Here is a 21,957-nt window from a genome sequence, read left to right as displayed (position 1 = left end):
TGAGTTTAAAATAGGTTTTTGATATGTCAGACAAAAAAAGGCTACACTTTTGATATCTTAAGGTATTTATATGGAATTTACCATTTTTTATAACATGTTTTAAATAATTAAGACTATGTTTTGAAATAAGTAAGACTATTTTTTTCTTGGTTTTGTTGTGTACCTTTTGAAGGATCATCCCAATATTCTACTTGAGCCCCTCCACTACTCTTATCATAAAACACATTTACAAATGGAAGTACAGGAGACTTCTTCGAGTCCTTGACTCTGGTTGAATTTATCAGAAAAGATCTTCTTTACCGTTAAATCCAAGTTTGCACATTCTCCCCATGTCTGCGTGGGTTTCCTCTGGGTGCTCCGGTTTCCTCCCGCAGTCCGAAGATGTGCAGCTATGTGGATTGGCCATGATAAATTTCCCATAGTGTTCAGTGTAGATTACATGGGTTATAGGGGGATGGGTCTGGGTGGGATCCTCTGTGGATCGGTGTGAACTTGTTAGGCCAAAGGGCCTGTTTCCACATTGCAGGGATTCTATGAACTTGAACTAGTAGTCAGAACACAGTTCTGAGGAAGGGTCACTGGACCCAAAACGTTAACTCTGATCTCTCTCCACAGATGCTGCCAGAACTGCTGAGCTTTTCCAGCAACTTTTGTTTTTGTCTCTGATTTACAGCATCTGCAGTTCTTTTGGTTTTCAATCCAGACCAAGTTCTCAAAAAAAAGTTAATTTTAAAGTTCCACCTCCATACAACTTATACCATATTCATTCTTCCTGGAAGAAATAGAATCCATTCTTTACAAGCTAACAACTTAATTTTATTTGTTCATGGCCAATGGGTAACCCGTGACTCGACCATCATTTAATACTCATCCCTAGTTGCTTAGAAGGCAGTTAAGAGGCCATCACATCATTGTGGGTCTTGAGCCAGACATAGGCCAGATCAGGTAAGGATGACAGATGTTCTTCGCTAAGGGATATTAGTGGAACAGATTTTTAATGATAATTGACATTAATTACATGGTCATCATTAGACCATGAGTTAATGGAAGTCAAATTCCACCATCTGCAATGGCGGGATTTCAACTCTGGTGATATTAGCCCAGTGATATTATCACCACATTCATGTCTCACAAGTCTTGTTGAGTTGTATGTTGAAGGTGGAGGAAATAAATGTTGAAGACATTGGAGGGGCTGTCAGTCAAGCAAGTTTTGTCCTGGATGGTGTCAAACCTCTTGTGTATTGTGGGCATTGCATTATCCAGGCAAGTGGAGAGAATTCCATCAGACTTCTGACTTCAGCATGGTAGATGGTGGATAGGCTTTGAGGTGACAGGGCGTGAGTTCCTCACTGCAGAATTCCCAGCTTCTGATTTGCTGTTGTTGCAACACTAGATTTTTTGGCTAGACCTGTTCAGTTTCTGGTCAATGGATTCAGTGAGGTTATGGCATTTAATGTCAACGTGCGAAGATGGATTCCCTCCTGTTAGAAATGGTCATCGCCAAGTATTTGTGTGCTGTGACCTTTGCTTACCACTTATTAGCCCAAGTCTGAATGTGGACACAAGTGTTATTGAATTTGGCTATGAACTACTTCAGTATCTGCAAAATTGTGAATGGCGCTGAGCATTGCGCAATCATCAGCAAACATCCCCACTACTTATCTTACGATTGTGGGAATGTCATTGATGAAAATGGTTGTGCCGACGACACTACACTGAGGAATTCCTGCAGAGATGTCCCAGAGCTGAGATGACCGACCTCCAGCTATCACAACCATCTTCCTATTTGTCATGTAAGAGTCCAACTAGTGGAGAGCCTTCTCCTGATTCCCATTGCTCAAGCCCCTTAATATTTACATTCATTTAAATGTTGCTTTGATGTAAAAGACTGTCATGCTCACTTTGTCTCTTATGTTCAGATCTTTTATTCATGTGTAAACTAAGGCTGTAATGTGGTCAGGGACTGAGGAGGCTTGGTAGATCCGAAACATAGCATGAGTAAGTGAATTATTGTTGATTAATGCTGCTTGGTAGTACTGTCAATGACACCTTCCATGAGTTTGGTGATGATTGAGAGTAGACTGATAGAAGATAATTGATCATATTGGATTTGTCCTGATATTGGACAGGAGAAATTTGGGCAAAGAATCTGCTAGTTCTGGAGCACAAATCTTAAAACTCTTTCTGGGATATTGTCAGCCTCTGCAACAATCAGTACCCTCAGCTATTTCATGACATCATGTGGAGTAAATTGAATTGGCTGAAGCCTAATGTCAGTGATACTGTGAACTTTCGGGGGAGGCCAAATAGATTGTCCACTTGGCACTTCTGATCAAAGATTCTTGCAATTGCCTCAACCTAATCCTTTGCAATGATATGCTGGCCTTCCCTCCAGTGAGTTGTTTAATTGTCTACCAACATTCATGACTGGATTTGGCAGGACGACAGAGCACAGATTTGATCCAACTAAAACTGAGATATTGTGGTGCACTTAAACTATCCTTATGCTTATAGTAATATAACTTCTTCAGATTGGCAGGTCGTGCCTAAACATTATAGTTTAATCACTAATACTTGATTTTGTGAAGGTATTGATAGTGGTATCTTTGTTCAAAGAGATATCTTCCTAATCAACCGGTTCAGAGCTGTTGTTACACACCTCTGGAGCTTGAACTCAAGCTTCCTACCTCAGAGTTAGGGAAATTATTGCTGCACCACAAGAGCCCTTCTTCATTTAAGGAAGATGCATTAATGAAAGCAGTTCATGTGTTTGATTTCATTGTTAACAACTCTAGCAGCAGCAGTTAAGTTGCTCTTCATACAGTGTTGTACTGCAATCATGCTGTGATTGATTTGGAGTGGTTAGTTATCAATATTATGCAGAGTAGTCTAAAGTCATGCTAAGTTAGGCATTTTATAAATTCTAGGCATGAAAAGTAGATTCCAATGCAATATTTTCATGTCAATTTGTTAGGAAAGTGGCAAGATATGTTTGAAACCATAATATGGAATATATACACTTGATTCCTGCATGCAATATGTTTTGCATACTTCTCAAAATCTTCCCTACATCATTGTATATTAGTCTCCTTGCATGTGATAACTTGCAGCTCCACAAATCTATGTGCGAGTTTGACAACCACGTTATAACAATATCCGTTATTAAGTGGTTTGACTTAAATTTTCTCGGAAATTTTCACTGGCGATATACATTCGTAATGTGAACACATGATATAGGATTAGAAATAAGTTAGTTGACCCGTCACTGCTCTACGAGTCAATAAGATCATAGCAGAACTGTTTGTGCTTTGAATTCCACATTCCCACCTATCCCTGATTATATTTGATTCCCTTGCTTAAAAATAATTGATTTATCTCTGCCTTAAAAATAATTCAATGAAATTATCCCCATACTGTCTAAGGCAAAGGTTCCAAAGGTGCACAATGCTCTGAGAGAAAAAAAAGAGTTCTCCTCATCTCTGTCCTAAGAGATGTCCTGGAGCTGAGATGACTAATTTCCAACTATCACAACGATCTTCCTATTTGTTTTCCTCTTAGTTTTGGACTTTCCCACAAGAGTAAACATCCTTTTCATGATCATCTTGTTGATCATAATTAGGATCTTTATATACACCAATTCATCTCCCACTCTTCCAAACTCCAGAAAAAAAAACTTAAAAGCAAAATATTTGCAGACATTAGAAATCTGAAGCAAACACAGAGAATGTAGGAGAAATTCAACAGCTCTGACAGCATCTGTGGAGTTAGAAATGGCATTGACACTTTGTGTGTGACATCTTCAGAACCACCTCAGAAGTATTTGTTCCAGTTAAAACATGCCCAGCCTACCCAATCCATCTTCATATGACAACCCAGTCATTCCAAGTATTAATCCAATAAATCCATTGAACTAACTCCAATACATTTGCAAGTTCATTGAGTAAGGAGACCAAAACTGCACTTAGCAATGCCCTGTGTAACTAAAATGTAACATCCTTATTTTATGTGAAATTCCTCTCTTAATTAAAAAAAATACACCCAATTAGCTTTCTTGATTATGTGCTGTAACTGAATATTAAAGTTTTCTGACTTGTGCACTGAAATGCCTAGATCCCTTCACACTTGTGAACCCCATAATTTTTATCTACTTTAATAATATTCTTCTTTTTATCCTTTCTGCCAAAGGGAACAACTTTGCATTTTCCCATTTTATACCCTGCCAGATTTTTGCCGACTCATTCAAATTATCAATATCTTTCTGCAAATTTCTTATATTTTCTTCACAATGTATTTTCCTGCTTATCATTATGTCATTTTTGAATTTAGACACCATGCCTTCACTCGCCTCATTTAAGACACTGATGTAAAATGTTGGAGACCCAATACAAAACTGCGGGACTCCGTTCATCGCATCCTTCCAATCAGGCAAAAACCCATTTATATAAACTCTCTGCTTCCTGCCGATGAGCCAATCTTCTCACCATGCCAATATGTTACCCCTCACACCATGAGCTTTCATTTTTTGTCATACCCTTTCTTATGGCACATTACCAAATGCCTTCTTGAAATCCAATTACAGTGTGTACATAGATTCCACTTTATCAACAACAAATTTTACTCCTTCAAAAGATTCTAATACATGCTTTCCATTTCAGAAAACCATAATAATTCTTCCCAATTGCCATGAGTGTTTTTTAAGTGCCTGGCCATAACATTTTCTTGATTGTTTCTAACAACTTCCCCATGACTGATGTTAAGCCAACTGACCTATAAATTCCTGCTTTCTGCCTCACTCCCTTCTTGAATGCGGTGATTATGTTTGCTACGTTCCAGTCTGATTGAAACTGTCTTGAATTGAGAGAATTTTGTAAAAATAATATCGACAAACCTCGTACATATAAAAGGTGCACCTATTCAAGTATGCAGGGTATGAGTGAGACTGCATCTGGAATATTATGTACAGTATTGGTCACCTTATTTAAGGAAGGATGTAAATGCATTGGAAACCATTCAGAAAAGGTTCATTAAACTGGGACTTGAATGGATGGCTTGCCTTATCTGGAAAGTATGGCTTATGTTAACTGGAGAATAAAATGATAAGAAACAACTTGACTAAACATATAAGGTCCTGAGAGTTTGACAGTGTAAATATTTCCCCTTATTGGAGAATCTTGAATGTGGGGTCACCGTTTAAATTTAAAGAATCGCCCACTTAAAATGGTGTTCTGGTGAAATTATTCCAAAAAGATGGTTATCAGCCATTAGAAATCTTTTCTTGAAAGGGTGATGGATTCTTTAGGTTTTCTTTTGAATACTTTTAAAGGGGTAGATAGATACCTGGTGAAAGGTTATCCAAGCTAGGCAGGAATGTGGATTTGCAGTCATGAACATATGAAATGGTGTAGTCAGGTCCAGGGGCTGAATGGCCTACTCTTGCTCCTTGTTCATATCATCACTGCTCTTGACAGAGGTCAAACCCTGGACAGTCTACTGTAAGATCACTCACCAGAGCTTTGATGATGATATTGGTGACAGCCTGCAGGTCACATCATTAGTCTTTCCTTTTTCAAACTTTGTTTTGCTTAAATAATTTGCAGAGATCTTTAAAGATTTCTGTGATTTGAGTTGCAGATTAGATAGACTATGCTATGGTTTATAGCACTTTAGATTTGCTATGTACACAAGTTCTTCCAGCATTTCTGACACATTTTGCAGGTTTGAAATCCATTTACAGGGCAGCACAGTGGCTCAGTGGTTAACACTGCTGCCTCACAGTGCCAGGGAAGTGGGTTTAATTCCTCCCTCAGGTGGGTGCCTGTAAGGAGTTTGCATGTTCTCCCCATATCTGCATGAGTGTCCTCCCACAGTCCAAAGATACACAGAATAAAAACCAAAAGAACTGCTGTAAATCAGAAACAAAAACAGAAGTTGCTGGAAAAGCTTAGACCTGTTCTGAGGAAGGATCACTGGAGCTGAAGCATTAACTTTAATTTCTCTTCACAGATGCTGCCAGACCTGCTGACATTTTTCAGTAACTTCTGTTTTTGTTACCAAATATGTGCAAGTTAAGTGGATTGGCAGTGCTAAATTGCCCGTAGCATCCAGGGATGTGCAGGCTATGTGGATTAGCCATGAGAAATGTAGGGATAGGGTAGGGACGTGGGTCTGGGTGGAACGCTATTCAGAGGGCAGTGTGGACATGATTGATCAAATGGCCTGCTTCCCGACTGTAGGGATTGTATAATTTTATGTACTGGGGTCAATGTCCAAACATTTCGTGTCACTGCTCTGTGCCCACATACAGGAGTTGTCTTCTTCTGAAGCGTACATGAGAACAAGGCTAGCACTCTAAAGAGTCTGTGCAATGTTCCCCAGCTAGCGTTAGTCAGTTTCCAGTTAACATGTACTCTGATCATGGTTTTTTTCTCTCTTGACCATTTTCAGGTGCATAGGTTACATGAGACTGCAATCCTGGATAATTCTAACTACTTGGGAAATGTTTAATTTTTAAAAGTTTTGTTGCAAAAAAAGAGACCTAGAGTTTGATGTTAGCCAGTTGGTTGCTAGGATAGAAAGGAGTGGCTGTGTACTGAGTTCAATTTGATTAGATACAGCAATAGTCAAAACATTGCTCTAACTGTTGCACAAGATGCTATCGAATTCTCCAAGCTGGTTTCCTGGATAAAAAGGATCAAATCATCCAAATAAGGTATTTTCCTTGAGGTGATGTTGCTCACAAATTAATGCAACTAATTTATAATTTTCTTAAGTTTGATATCATTTTATTCTATGCAATGAGGCAAATCATAATTAATGTGCAGTGCACATGGTTAACGAAATGCTAATTTTCAAGAAATCACTACTAGGGCACATTTTTTAATTCAAATTTGTTTCAAAACATCATGTAAATGTGGAGAGGTGTTCAAATATTCTTGAGTTTGGAGTTAAATCAGAGCTTTGGGGATTTCCATCATTCAGTACCCTGGTGGAGTTTGTTCTGGGTCTGAATGAAATTCTACATTTTTAATTGTCAAGCATTGTCATTCTAGCTTGGCACTGTAAAATTATGGAGGTTTACAACAGAAGACCATGTCACCAAATAGTGTACTGTGCTAATGAAAGATGAATGACTGTGACACCTGACTGGTGTAGAACTGGAAGTGGAGACAGCTTGGTGGGGAGGAAATACTCAGTTTGTAGCACAGAGCAGGGGTAAGGGCTGATAACTAGTTGGGTCAGTAGCAAGATTCTCTAACTTGAGGATAGCAATGATTTTAGCCTCTCTCCAAATGAATGCAATGTGGACAGCTTCATGGAGGACAGTCAAGAAAGAAACAGTCTAATGATATCCATGAGGAATACAGGGGAAGTGTTATATGCAGCTTAATTGTCCAATTGTTTTGTCACTTTATGATGCTAATTTTTTAATAATTTTAGTGGCAATTTAAGTGATTAATTCTTTACTGCACCTAATTTATAATTTTCTTAGGTTTGATATCATTTTATTCTGTGCAATGAGGCAAATCATAATTAATGTGCAGTGCACATGGCTAATGAAATGCTAATTTTCCAGAAATCACTACTAGGGCACTTTTTTAAAATTCAAATTTGTTTCAAAACATCATGTAAATGTGGAGAGGTGTTCAAATATTCTGCTCTTGTTTGAACTGCACTGTATCCTGATTATATAGCTGATTCATCTCATTACTAAGGATGAGATTTTTTTCTCAAAGTGGAGTGTAGTTGGTTTCAGAGCATGTATTACTTCAGTAATTGAAATCTGAGCTATATGGAAAATGGCAATGCCTCCCACAATATTGCTAAGAAAATATGAACAGATAGTTACATACAAATTACTAGAGATTAAACATGTTCTACTCAGGTTCTGGGAATTAAAACTACCCCAGCACTCATATTCCAACCACTACCACCACCTCTACTAATTAAACAGCAATAGAACCACACAGTGATACAAAACAGGAGGTTATTTAAACTAATATCGCACGTGCCAGCTGTTTGATAGACTAACCCAATTAGTTGCACCCCCTGCTGTTTTCCAATAGCCCTTCAAATTTTCGTCCTTCCAGTATTTGTCCAGTTACCTTTGAAAGTAATCTTGAATTTGCTTCCACCATCCTCTAAACAATGCATTTGAGATCATAAGGAATATGTTCTGCAAAATAAAAAAAAAATTCTCCATGCCATCTCTCATTCTCTTGCCAGTTACTCTAAACGTATCTATTGATTTCTAACCTATTTTCACTGGAAACTGTTTCTCCTTACTTTGTGCATGTGAATTCCAACTCAAAATTTCACACACATATCAATTCTTCTCATGTCCTTTTCTACTCTGAAGAGGAAAATCTGGGCTTCTATAATGTCATATATCTCTATTCTTTCATCACTGATATCATTTTTGTAAATGCTGAAATGTCCCCTTTCAAGGGACCTCACATCCTTCCTAAAGTGTGGTTCTCAGGGTTGGCCACAATTCTTTTTCTTCGTTCATGGGAAGTGTTTGACTCTGGCTAGGCAAGCTTTTATTACAGTTCTCTCATTGCCCTTGATCAGTTGGTTGTGAACTGCCTTCTTAGACCACTGCAGTCCCTGAGGTGTGGGGACATTCACAGTGCTGTTAGGAAGAGATTTCCAGGATTTTGACTCAGCAATAGTGATGAAATGGTAATGTAGTTTCATGGCATGTAGCTTGGAGGACAATTTGCAGGTGTTGATGTTTCCATCCATTTGATGTCATCTTGCATGCTATGATGTGGAGGTGCCAGTGTTGGACTGGGAAGGACAAAGTCGGAATTCACACGACACCAGGTTATAGTCCAACAGGTTTATTTGAAATCACAAGCTTTTGAAGTGCCGCTCCTTCGCCAGGTGAGGTGGAGGGAAGTGCACAGGTCTCCAGCAAGTCTCTAGCACCATGTTTTTTTTAAATTTTTTTGTAATTATCTCTTTGCCTTAATTAATCAGATCATAAGTCACCTTTTCACTTGCTAGTCGGCTGTTGACACTTTACTCGCACTGTTTGACACTTTTGATCACCAACAAAGACTTATTATTCAGCCTGTTAACACTGCACTCACACCATTTGTACTATCTTTTGACAATCTTAATTACTTAGAATTATCTTGCAATGGTCTCTCTGCCTATAACTTCTGTGCCTGTGTGATACCCTCTACCTGACCTGACGAAGGAACAGTGCTCTGAAAGCTTGTGATTTCAAATAAACCTGTTGGACTATAACCTGATGTCATGTGACTTCTGACATTCGCATTCGAAGTTTAGAAAGGTTTGGAAAGTGCTCTCAAAAGACCTTTAGTGTGTTACTGCAATGCATACACAAAGCAGCCATAGTAGATTGGTGGTGATGGGAGTTGATGTTGAATGTCATTGAGGGGTTGCCAATCAAATGGGCTGCTTTCTCCTGGATGGTGTGAAGTTTTTGTGTTTTGTTAAAGCTGTACTCATCTTGGCAAGTGGACAGTATTTCATCATGGCCCTTGAGCAATCGGCTGTGAACTGCCTTCTTAGACCACTGTAGTCCCTGAGGTGTGGGGACATTCACAGTGCTGTTAGGAAAAGGACTCCTACCTTATCTTGGTATATCACTGACATTCATTCGGGAGACAGAAATGAGTTATTCCAACAAAATTCCAAGTCTCTGACCTATTCTTGTATTTACAGTATTTATGTGGTTAGTCCAGTTCAATTTCTGGTGACAGGTTATCCCAGGATGTTGATTAGAGGGAATTCAGTGACGGCAATGTTATTGAATGTCAAGGCGCCATGCTTGGATTCTCCCTTACTTGGGTTAGTTACCGTCTGGCATTTATGTGTCAGGAACGTTACTTGTCATTTATCAGCCCTTCTGTGAATGTTGTCCAGGTCTTACTGCCCATGGGCATGGACTGTTCTGTACGTGAAAGTTACAAACAGTGGAAAGTATGAAAAATCATGAATGACCATTCCCACTTCTGACATTAAGATGGAGGGATAGTCATTGATGAAGCAGCTGAAGATTGTTACACCTCTCACAGAGCCCTAAGTTCTCCTGCAGTGATGTCTTGGGGCTAAAATGATTAATGTCCGAGAACCACAACCATCTTCCTTTGCAATAAAATTGGGGTGTAGTACAACAAATAGAATGTAGACACACAGAGTTTTCACCTGATTTCAGTTTTGATAAGGCTTTTTAATGCCATACACTACCAAATGCTGCCTTGCTACCACTTCACATTTGGAGTTCAGTGCTGTTTTGACGATGTTTGAATGAAGGATGTAATGACATCAGGAACTTTGCATCAGGGAGGCCATGCCTAGTTGTACTATTGCTGGACTATTAACCCAGAGACCCAAGTAATGTTATAGGGACCCAAGTTCGAATCCCGCCACAGCAGATGGCAGAATTTGATTTCAATAATAATCTGGAAAGGAGAGTCTAATGATGACCATGAATTTTGGGAAAACCCATCTGGTTCACTCATGCCATTTAGGGAAAGAAACTACCATCCTTAACTGGTCTGACCTAAATGTGACTCCAGACCCACAGCAACATGGTTAACTCTTAACTGCCCTCTGGGCAATTAGGAATGGGCAATAAATGCTGGCCTAAAAAAGAAGTCTTCATAGTAGAAGACACTAATTGCTTTCTGGAAAGTATTAAATAATGAACAGGCAAAAGGAAGAGAGGAAATAAATGTGATAACTATTAATAGAGAAAAAGTGAGAGAGAGGCTAATGGGCTTAAAGGCCGATATAGTCCCTGAATCTGATGGGATGTGTCCTAGGGTATTAAAATAAGCAACAAGAGAGATTTTGAATGCACTGGTAGTAATCCTCCAAGAATCCTTAGATTCCAGAAATGTCTCAGAGGATTGGAATACTGCCAATGTAACACCTTTATTTAAGAGGGGAGGGAGACTATAAAACAGGTAACTATCAGCCAGTTGACTTAATATCTGTTATTGTGAAAATGTTAGTACGTAGTGTAAAGGATGTAGTAGTAAAGTGTTTAGACATACATAAAATAATCAAGCAGAGTCATCACAGGTACATTAAGGGGAAATCATGCCCGACAAGTTTATTAGAAATCTTTGAGGATGTAACAAACAGGATAGATAAAGGGATGAAGGGTCTTTTCTGAAGAAGGGTCTAGGCTTGAAACGTCAGCCTTCCTGCTCCTATGATGCTGCTTGGCCTGCTGTGTTCATCCAACTCTACACCTTGTTATCTCAGGATAGATAAAGGGGCAGCAGCAGATGTAATATTCCTAAAGTGTTTGATAAGGTACCGTACATTAGGCTACTTTAATAAAATAAAACTCATAGTGTTGGAGGTAGTTTGTATAGTAATAGTGACAAGGGTTTTGCTAACTAATACAAAGCTGAAAGTTGGGATAACAGGGGACTTTTTCAGGATTGCCAAGTGGCATACTTCAGGAATTAGTGTTGAGTTTACAATTATTTATAATAAGTATTAATGACTTGGAGGAGGAAAGGGAATGCATTATAGTCAAGTTTGTGGATGACACAAAAATAGGTGGAAAGGCAGGTGTTGAGAATGGCACAAAGAGTCTGCAGAGGGATATTGGTAGGTGAAGTGAATGGGCAAAAACTTGTCAGATAGATTATAATGTGGAAATGCAAGGCTATGCACTTTGGGAAGAATAGAGGAGCTGAATAAATTACCTAAAGGGAAAAAGACTGCAGAAAGCTGCAGCACAGAGGAGTTTAGGAATCTTTGTACATACATCAGAGAAAAAAACAAAACGAGCATGCAAGTTCAGCAGGTATTAAGGAAGATAAATTAAATTTTTCCTTTCGTTTTCAAAGGAATGAAGTGTTAAAATGGGGAGATCTTGTGGAAACTATGCAATACAACTGGAAAACTGTGAATAGTTTTGGGCCCCTAATCTAAGGAAAGCTTTAGTGGCATTAGAATCAGTCCAGAGAAGGTTCACTCGGTTGATCCCAAGGAGAGGCTGTCTTTTGAGGAGAGGTTGAGTATCGTGGGCCTATATTCATTGAAGTTTAAAAGAATGAAAGGTGGCCTTATTGAAATATGCAAGATTCTTAGAGGATTTGACAACATGGATGTGGAAAAGTTGTTTCCCTTTGTGGGAAAGGGGTCCACATGGTATAATCTCAGAATAAGGGGTTACTCATTTAAAACAGAAATGAGGAGGATTTCTTTTCTCTCAGAGGGTAATGAATCTACGGAATTCTTTACTGTAGAGTGCTGTAGAAGCTGGGTCATTCGGTAAGTTGAATGTTGAGATTCAGTGTATTGAATGCTGAGATAGTCAAATTTTTAATCAGTAAGGGGATCAAAGGCTATGGAGGAAAGTGTAGAAAAGTAGAGTTGAGGATTTTCAGATCAGCCATGATCTCATTGTTGGAAAGGGCAGATTCAATGGACAGAATGGCCTACATCTGTTCCTACATCGTATGGCCTGTGTAACCCTGGTAGATTCCAAACTGAACATCAGTGAATAGGTTAATGCTGAGCAAGTAACGCTTAAAAGAACTATTGATGATACTTCCATCAGATTCTTAATGTTTCAGAGAAGAGTGAAAGGTGGTAATTGGCTGAATTGGACTTGTCTTGCTTATTGTAAACAGGACAGGTAGATGCCAGTGTTGTAGCTGTCCTAGAAATAGCTTGGCTAAGAATGTGTCAAGATCTAGAGCAGAGGTCTTCAGTGCTATTGTCAGAATGTCGTCAGGCCCTATAGCTTTTTCACAATTCAGTTCCTTCAGCTCGTTCTTGTTATAATATTGAGTGGTTCAAATTGACTGAAATTTTGCATCATTGATACCAGGGACATCAGAAGGAAGCTGAAATGGATCATCCACTTTGCATTTATGATTGAAAGTGGTTACAAATGAGTCAGTGTTTTCTTTTTCATTGATACGTTGGACTCCTCCATCATTGAGTTTGATGATTGTCGTGAAACTTCCTACCTCTGTTAGTATTTTAATTGTCCAGCACCAATCACAACAGGATGTGGCAGAAGTGGAGAGCTTAGGTCTGATCCATTAGTTGTGGGATATCTTAATCCTGTACTTTGCTCTCTGCTTCTCCTGTTTGGCACTGTGTATTTCAACATGTTGACACATCATTGTGTAAATAGGATTAATTAACACCTTCTTGCATTCTTCATTGAACCAGCAGTCATTCATTAGTTTAATGTCAATTGTGGAATGGGGGTATGCTAGGCCATGAGGCTACAGATTATGCTTTAAACAATTCTCTCTTGCTGATAATATCACGGGTTTCCATTCATGAGTTCCTAAATCTGTTCAACTTTCATGATCATAGTGCCACACAACATGGTAGAGGGTATTTTTAACATGAAGACAATACTTTCTCTCTGTTTGATGGTTACTCCTATCAAATCAGTCATGGACAAATGCACCTGCATTAGATAGATTGGTGAGGACAAGGTTCAGCGTCAGTCTAGTATCTATGCCCTTTTAAACTTGACCAGCTGGATCAGGAGTGGTGCTAGCCAACCAGTTTTGGTGCCAGATGTTGAAGTCCCCACCCAGAATTCATTCTGTTTCTTTGCTACTCTCAGTTCTTCTTTCAACTGGTATTCACCAAGTACTGATTCATCAGCTGTGGACATGTGTGGATGATAATCAGCAGAAGATTTCCTTGCCTTTAGTTGATCTGATGGCACAAGAATACATCCATGTTGAGGACACCCCTCTCCACTGTATACCACTGTGCTACCACTTCTGCTTGTAATGCTGATGTCTGGGATATTGTCCCTCATTATGAAAATGTCAGGCAGTTTTTGAAACAGTCATTCTGATAGTTCTTCTAGTTTTGGAACAAGCTCTCAACTCTTAATAAGGAGGAGTTTTCAGGTTGACAGGGCTGTATGCATCATTAATGTTCTCAGTATCTAGATCATTCTTGGGTGGTCCATCAGCTTTCATTCCTTTCCTTAGATTTTGTAGCAATTCTGATACAAATGAGTGGCTTGCCAGGCTATTTCAGAGGACAGTTAAGCATCATTCACATTGCTTTGTCCATGGAATCCCATATAGACCAGACCATTTAAGGACAGCAGATTTCCTTCCCAAAAGGTCATTATTGAAGTAGATAGATTTTTATTACAATCATGAATAGTTTCCTGGTCAACACTGGACTAGTTTTTAATTGAATTCAAGTTTCACCATCTGCCATGGTTAGATTCAAACCCCTGTCCCAAATCTCTGAATTACTAATCCTTCAACATTACCACTACTCCACTGTATCTACTTTATTCCAGCTAAGGTAGAACGAGAATATTTTGAAAAGGTTTAAATAATTTCCTTTCCTTTTTAAGTTTGAACCTTTCCTTATAAAGTCAAGGATTCTATGTAAAATTTTTACCAGCTTCCTTAATTTGGCTACATTCAAAGATTTCTATATACCTTCAAATTTTCTGTTCCTACTGCTCTTACATTCGGTGCAATACAATGAATCACTTCAGATTTCTCTATTAAGTTTCCACACTATATTTTGTCCATACAAAGTGATGAATTCCTCTACATTTGTTCATTTACTATCACTGAAAGAATGTCAAAATATATGTTACAAAATATTTTACAATATTCTAACAAGCTTAATGGACATTTTCCTCTTCAAAAAGTATTAATTTCTTACTCATGAGAGATTTGCATCCAGATCCTTATTGCTGCTGAACCACTCCATACCTTACCTCACCTCTCTTTTATTTCTTCTTTTGTTATCTTTAGTGAGATGGTTTTTCCTATACCACACTTCAAAAATAATAATATAAAACAAACCAGACAGGCAGCTGTTCAAAATTAATCCTTCTATGCTTGAGATCTTCAGAGAAACTGCTGTTGCCATTTCAATGCAGGCAAGAGGCCTGATTTTTGCCACAACAGAGAGGGAAATGTTATTTGTAGATAAGAGTTGGACATTTAAATTGTCAGCTTGCTCCACTGAAGTGAGATTTTGTGAAGTATGAAACATCAAGTGTATAAGGTTAACATGGTCCGAACTTTATACATTTTCTTTGGATTACCAGTGGCCCCCTTGGAGATTAAGATATCTCTTTTGTTCAAGGATACCTTTGGAAAAGATAAGTGTTCTTTCTCATCTTGCCATTACATAAGGTACTGAATTAAAGATTTTCCTGGATGGCTCCCTATTACACTGGGTGTTGATGATGTAACATTGATACCAGAGCAACAGGAAAATGGTGCCATTTATTTTCAACACTGCAGAATTATTACACAAATCATTGGTAAATAGTGGCAGACAGGATTCTGCAATGCCACCTTCCTGGAAAGGTTTACTGCAACAATATTCATAAGGGGTTATGTGCATTTCTGTGCAGCCTGTTGTGAACAACATTGGCAGTCTTGTGTGATCGGTTTTCTGACCATATCAGCACAACTGAATGGATCAGTTGGGAAGGAAATAGAAGGAACAAAAAGAATCCTTTTGTGATTAAGATATTCATGGAGTATAATCAGGGAGAAAAAAGGAATTATGTCATATATCTCTACAAATCATGCCATTAAAAATAAATTGGATAGCTGGTTTGAATGAAAATTCAAATTGCTTAAGCAGTAACTCTCATTTGTCTAGAGGGTGTGAAGCAATAACTGGCTCTATACTCATGGTTCTGATAGTTAATCAATGCACAAGACAGTCATTACTGAGGATGTTCTGAGAAATTGAAGGCTGCTTTTTCATGAACAGTGATAAGATCTTGAAGGAATTTGATAGGATGGATGTTAAGAACATATTTCCTCTTATGGGGAACACTAGGACAGTTCACCCATACAAGATGAAGATGAGGCTTTTTTTTTGCAGAAGGTTGTTGATCTGTGAAACTCTCTTATTCCCAGGGTAGCAAAGACAGGGTCTTTGAATATTCTAGAGTTTGAGTTGCAGATTCTTGAATGACAAGAGAGTCAAATGGTATGGGGGATAAACAGAAAAGTATGGTTGAGGCCTCAACAGACCAGCCAAAATCTTATTAAATTGCAATACAGGCTCAAAGGACCAAAAGTTCTATACTTGCTCATTTTAAATTGTGGATACATTCCTGGAAAGGGGCCCACATTCTATTCCAGCCTCGGGCAGCTGTCTGAGTGGAGTTTGCACGTTCTCCCCGTGTCTTTGTAGGTTTCCTCCGGGTGCTCTGGTTTCCTCCCACAGTCCAAAGATGTGCACGTTAGGTGGACTGGCCGTGCTAAATTGCCCATAGTGTTGAGTGTGGGAAATTCAGGGATAGGGTAGGGGGGTAGGTCTGGGTGGGATGCTCTTCAGACAGTCAGTGTGAACTCGATGGGCTGAATGGCCTGCTTCCACACTGTACGGATTCTATGACTTCTATGATACTGTTTAAATTCCAATTATGTAAATTGATGCAACTTTTCCCACTTAAATTTATGTAATATCACAAGATGGATTTCCAGCCCAAGATTTTCAGCACCAGTTAATATCATGAAATTCAAGTCAACAAAACCAGAAGCCTGTGGAGTCTGAAAAGTAAGACAAAAGTTCTAGAGAATGGAGAATTAACTCTTGCACTGACTCTTCCAGTCGGTAACTAAGCAAACAGTTACAGAAAAGACCTGTGCACCTGGTTCTGCTGTACTTTACAAAGGAGTGGGTAGTATTCAAAATGAATAAACGGACCATAACTTTTTAATGACTTAATAATGGGTCTGTGCTTCTGGGGGCAAATTAAACTGGTGTCCTGATCAATCACCAGCACTGAAAGATTATCTGGTCATTCTATTCATGCTTGTAGTATCTTGCTGTTGTAAATTGGCCACTGTGTTTACTGCCTTATAACAGTGACTGCTTCAAAAATATCTCATGGACAATGAACTACTTTTGGACATCCTTGAGGTTATGAAAAGCACGATATAACTGTAGATGATTTTCTTTATTTGATGAAAAATCACAAGAATCACATTCTAGGATTTCCAAGGGTATAATCGGTGTTGAGAATGCCCACTGCAAGTGTAATTTGTAAAATTACTCCTTATGTATGTAATTGCTGACATTACTAAAAATAATTCCAGTGACTGACAGAGCCTCTTTAACATATGCTTGCCCCTCTGTGTCATTAGCTACAAAAATACAGCATAAGGGTCTATTTCCATGCTGTACGCCTCTATGACTCTATAAATTATGCTGCATGATCAAGGAACATCATGATAATATTCCCAGTACTAACAAGCCTCGGTTTTTTAAATACAATAATGGGACGACTATCACATTCTTAATTTATGCCTTTTGACATTTAATGTTAATCTAGCTTAATTTTCAAATGGTACAAAGTTGAACCCTTAGTTTCAATATCCATAATTGTAACATTTCCCTTTTGTATGGTGTCCATGAGCAGAAATGGCTACCATCCTTTGATTAAATGCTTCTGCCTACAGCCTTGGCAGTTAATCAGCCTCGTAGTCATTTATTGCCTCATTGAATGCAAGAAAATGGAAATTATAATTTTAATAATCAGTGCTGATATGCTCCCATCGATGTTATGATTATCCTATTATTACATCAAATAGTATGAAACAGTATCATTTTCATTACAGTCATAATGCTGTAAGAATTTTTTTTTTTACAAATGTTTTTATGATATTAGATCAGTAAATTATTTTAAAATCTTACAAATGAATTTAAAGCATAGGACGTTTGGAGCTACTCTGACCCTACCCTAATACTTCACTTGTCTCCAGAAGGTGCTGGGTAACAGAGACTTTTCTCTCACAATATTCTGCATGTCAAATTGTTAAATTATACATGCAGACTCCTTGGTTCCCATCTTGTGGAATTATGTGGGAAGAAAGACAGAAGTGCACACCTTTGCCAGAGCTTTCTGGCATAAAATGCCGTAGGTGCAATAGTTAAAGCCCGGCTACATAGCATTTGTAGATGCTGTAAGCCGGTACCTGCCCTGCACACTGTGGTTCCATGCTGTTATCACAGAGTAGATATCCCAGAAAGGCAAGTTTGCTCCCTGATTCACAAGCAAGAACCTGGAGGTACTGGTGGGCAGGATGCTGGAGAGGAGGGCAGTGTTTTCTCCTGCACACCATCAAAGGTGACCATACTATCAAGACACAACCTGCCAGGATTATCAGCGTTGTGTCCCTGTTAAAACGGAATGCACAGCAGTGAAGAAAGAAGGTTAATGATCTTCTGTGTACTGCATTGGAAGTGCCACCATCTTCTTACTGCTACATCACACACACAGAGCCTCCACTCACTCTTATTCTTCTACTGCACACTCATCTCACGAAAGCCCATGGCCTACAACTCTCACTGTTGCATGCATCACATTCACTGAATAGATCTTGCCCATATCCATTCTCCTAAACTAATAAACCTTTCTGCTCTCTGTGCTTCCTACTCGCTCACTGAGGACACTCAAGAACCTATTCTGATCCTGAATTGCCAACAACTGCATTTCCACCTGCTACCATACCTTTGTCTCATTGCAGGAAAAACTAGCCTGCAACAGGGCCAAGAGAGCTAGGGTTGGCAATGTGGTAATAAAGATAAGGTCGTCTATACCATATGCGAGAGAAAAAAAATACTTGATCCAGCTGGAGAAGACCATGCCTGCTCATGTTGGGGAATGGAGACCTCACTGAGTGACCAACCCCACAGCTTTCATTGTACTATGCTGTACTGCTCTTGTATTAGCTAGTGCTAACTCATTATTAACTTACACAAGCTTTAATCCCTCTTTTGCAACTAATTCCTTCTCTTATGCAAGCATAGTAGTGCCCAGAAAAACTGTGCCCAAAGTAGTCATCATCTAAAAGCTTCAGTTCCATCTCCACCTGTGAGGAGGAACATCTTTTTTCTTCTCAGTAGCAGTGCCACCCCAATATCCATATTTAATTCTTTAAAATTCTTATTTAACTATGGCAATTTTGCACGTGGCTTGGATAGTAATCCTGAGATTATTATCTTTGTGGTTCGGCTTTGTACAGCTTTCAAGACTCTGTCTATCTTGTGAGGATAATAGCACCTATTTCTTTTAGCATGCTATCCCCTTCTACTACTACATATCTCTTTTTCCTCCCACTTGAATGGCCCTTTGAGTCATTGGGATGGACTTCATTTCAAACATGCTAGGAACAGTGTCATTGCAAAATATATAACTGGGGTGGTCGATAGGGCTTTATACTAATTAGAGGGGATGAGGGGTTCAAGTGAGGGGAACTTTAAAAAAAATTAAACAGAAGTGAGAAGCAGTGGGGCAAGGAGTGAAGAGACAAACAATAACTGAAGTTTTACAAACATGGGTAGAAAATATATATAGCATTATACAGTAAATATTAGAATCAGAGTAAACAATAATGACAACAATAACTTCAAAGTTTAAGGCTTTTAAATCTGAATACATACTTGGAAACTAGAAAGGCCTGATCCCTGGGCAGGTACATTCACTGCATCCCAACTGAACTACCTGTAATCCCAGAATAGTTACTCATGAAGTGCAGGACTAATAATGGTTCAGTCCCCGCATTGCAAAGAGACAGATTCCAGGACTCTAGTCAGGCTCTGGTAAGGCTGTCTATAGTCAACTTGCTGTACTGTAAGTGGATAATTCCATTGACTAACTCTAAAACTATCCCATGATGATAAGAGACAGAGGGTGGTTCCATCTGTAGTCACTGTTCCAATGCAGGATGGACAACAGCCAATTTTTGTTCAGCAATGTGTTAACAACTGAACAATTTATGTTGTGCTGTTGATTGAGAGATTAGTATTGACTAAGAGATTGGAGAAATATCTCCAGTTCTTCTTCAAAATAATGGCAATGGAAATTTTTTGTCCACCTGAGCAGTGAAGCAGGGAATCCATTTGCTGGCCATCCAAAAGACAACACCTCTGACATTGCAGCCTGTCCTCTGTGGTGTATGAATTGTCATTTATATTATGGGCTCATTAATGGAGTAAGGCATGATCACTTGACTTTCAGATTGTGAAGTGAAACCACTAACAACTGAGTTATGACTGACACTGACCCTTGGTTTACAAATGCATTGTTCATCTCCATTCAGAATCGGAAACGTGTTAATGCTAGAAGTTATCTTCCTGACCAATAAAGACATTTATCAGCCTTCTTGCTTCAGTCCCTAGGACCAAGAAAATGTCAAGTGCATATTTATTACATTTGCAAAATTAGCATCTACTGGGCTCTATTCAATAATGCAGCATGTCTATTTCAGTCTTCACACTACACACCTGTCTCCCTGCCTTTCTTCATCTAACCTCATCAATATATACTATTCCTTTCTTCCTTAAATGCATCAGTGCTATTCACCTCAACTAGCTTTTGTGGAAGAGTTCTGCAAGTTCTTGCCATTCTCTGGGATGTTTCTTCCTAAATTGCCAGTGGGGTTGAGTAGAGACTTTCGTATACGCCCGACTCCTAGTTCTGTAAATGAAAATTTCTCTCCACCCATCCCCTCAAATCCTTTCAAAACCTTGAAGATCTCTATCAAATCACCCAGTCTTTCTTTGTGAATAGAATCCCCCACACCCCCAACCTGTTCAATCTTTCCTGATGAATATAATCTCTCAATTACTCAAAATAGTAGGGATTGATTTCTCGTGAGTCACCACTGTGAGACATGACTCGGGATTCTGCCTGACTGGCCCCATTAAACCTATTCCTCCTCCCCAATCTTCCTCACCCCCATCCACCAACTAAACTTAATTTGCAGCCTTCAGAGTTTCTCCTGTTCTGGGGCCTCGTTTGTTATTTGTTCATGAAATGACAATGCCGCTCTTAGTATTCATTAACCCAGTGGCAAATTAAGTGCTTGCTTGGCAATTTCAGAGGGCAGTTGAAAGTCAACCATGTTCCTGTGGGTCTAGAGTCACATGTAGGCCAGACCAAGTAAGAAGGGCAGATTTGCTTCTCAAAAAAAAAAATTAGTGAACCAAATGTTTTTAAAATGATAATTAACAGAGGTTTCATGGTCATTATTTCGCTCTTTTTTAAATATAACTTCCAGAATCTTATTGTATTCAAATTCCAACTGCCATGGTAGCATTTTTATTGTTTTCTTTGTTCATGCACAGGATGGCTAGGCAGCATTTATTGCCAATCCCTAATTGCCCAGAGGGCAGTTCAGAGTCAAACACATTGCTGTGGGTCTGGAGTCACATGTAGGCCAGACCAGGTAAGGATGGCAGTTTCCTGCCCTAATGGACATTAGTGAACCAGATGGGTTTTCCCGACAATCAACAATGGTTTCATGGTCATCATTAGACTCTTAATTCCAGGGTTTTTTTTTGCTGAATTCAAATCCCACCATCTGTCATGGTGGGTTTTGAACGCAAGTGCACAGAACATTAACTTGGTCTCTGGATTAACAGTCCAGCAATAATACTATTAGGCCATCACCTCCCCAGTTTGAATCTATGTCCCCTGATATTAGCCTAGATTCTGTGGATGACTAACCAATGGATGGTACCATTGCACCCCCCACCTTCCGCAATCCCAGGAGTGACCCATCACTCCCAGTGTCACCCCTAGGATTGAAGAGTAGCTGGTAGCCCTTGAAGGATGAACATAAGGTCTCAGCGGGATAAAAATAATGGATTCATGCAAACAATTGCCTGAGGCATGTAATACAGAGTATTGGCTTCCAGGGCCCATGGACACGGCCTCATCCCTGACTTTCCAGCTTGTGGGCAGGGCTACTGCCTCATCATAAGATCTAATCCTTTATGTGAGCAGGTAACAAATTCTTCTGCTGTCCCTGGGAGATTGAAGCAAAACTCCCTCTTAATTCGAACAACTTATCACATCATTTGGGGTGGCATGGTGACACAGTGGTTGGGGTGGCACAGTGACACAGTGGTTGGGGTGGCACGGTGGCTCAGTGGTTAGGGTGGCATAGTGACACAGTGGTTGGGGTGGCA

This window comes from Rhincodon typus, chromosome 4 (assembly GCF_021869965.1).
Source record: "Rhincodon typus isolate 14 chromosome 4, sRhiTyp1.1, whole genome shotgun sequence".
Classification (NCBI taxonomy): Eukaryota; Metazoa; Chordata; class Chondrichthyes; order Orectolobiformes; family Rhincodontidae; genus Rhincodon; species Rhincodon typus.
Note: the sequence above shows the minus strand (reverse complement) of the source record.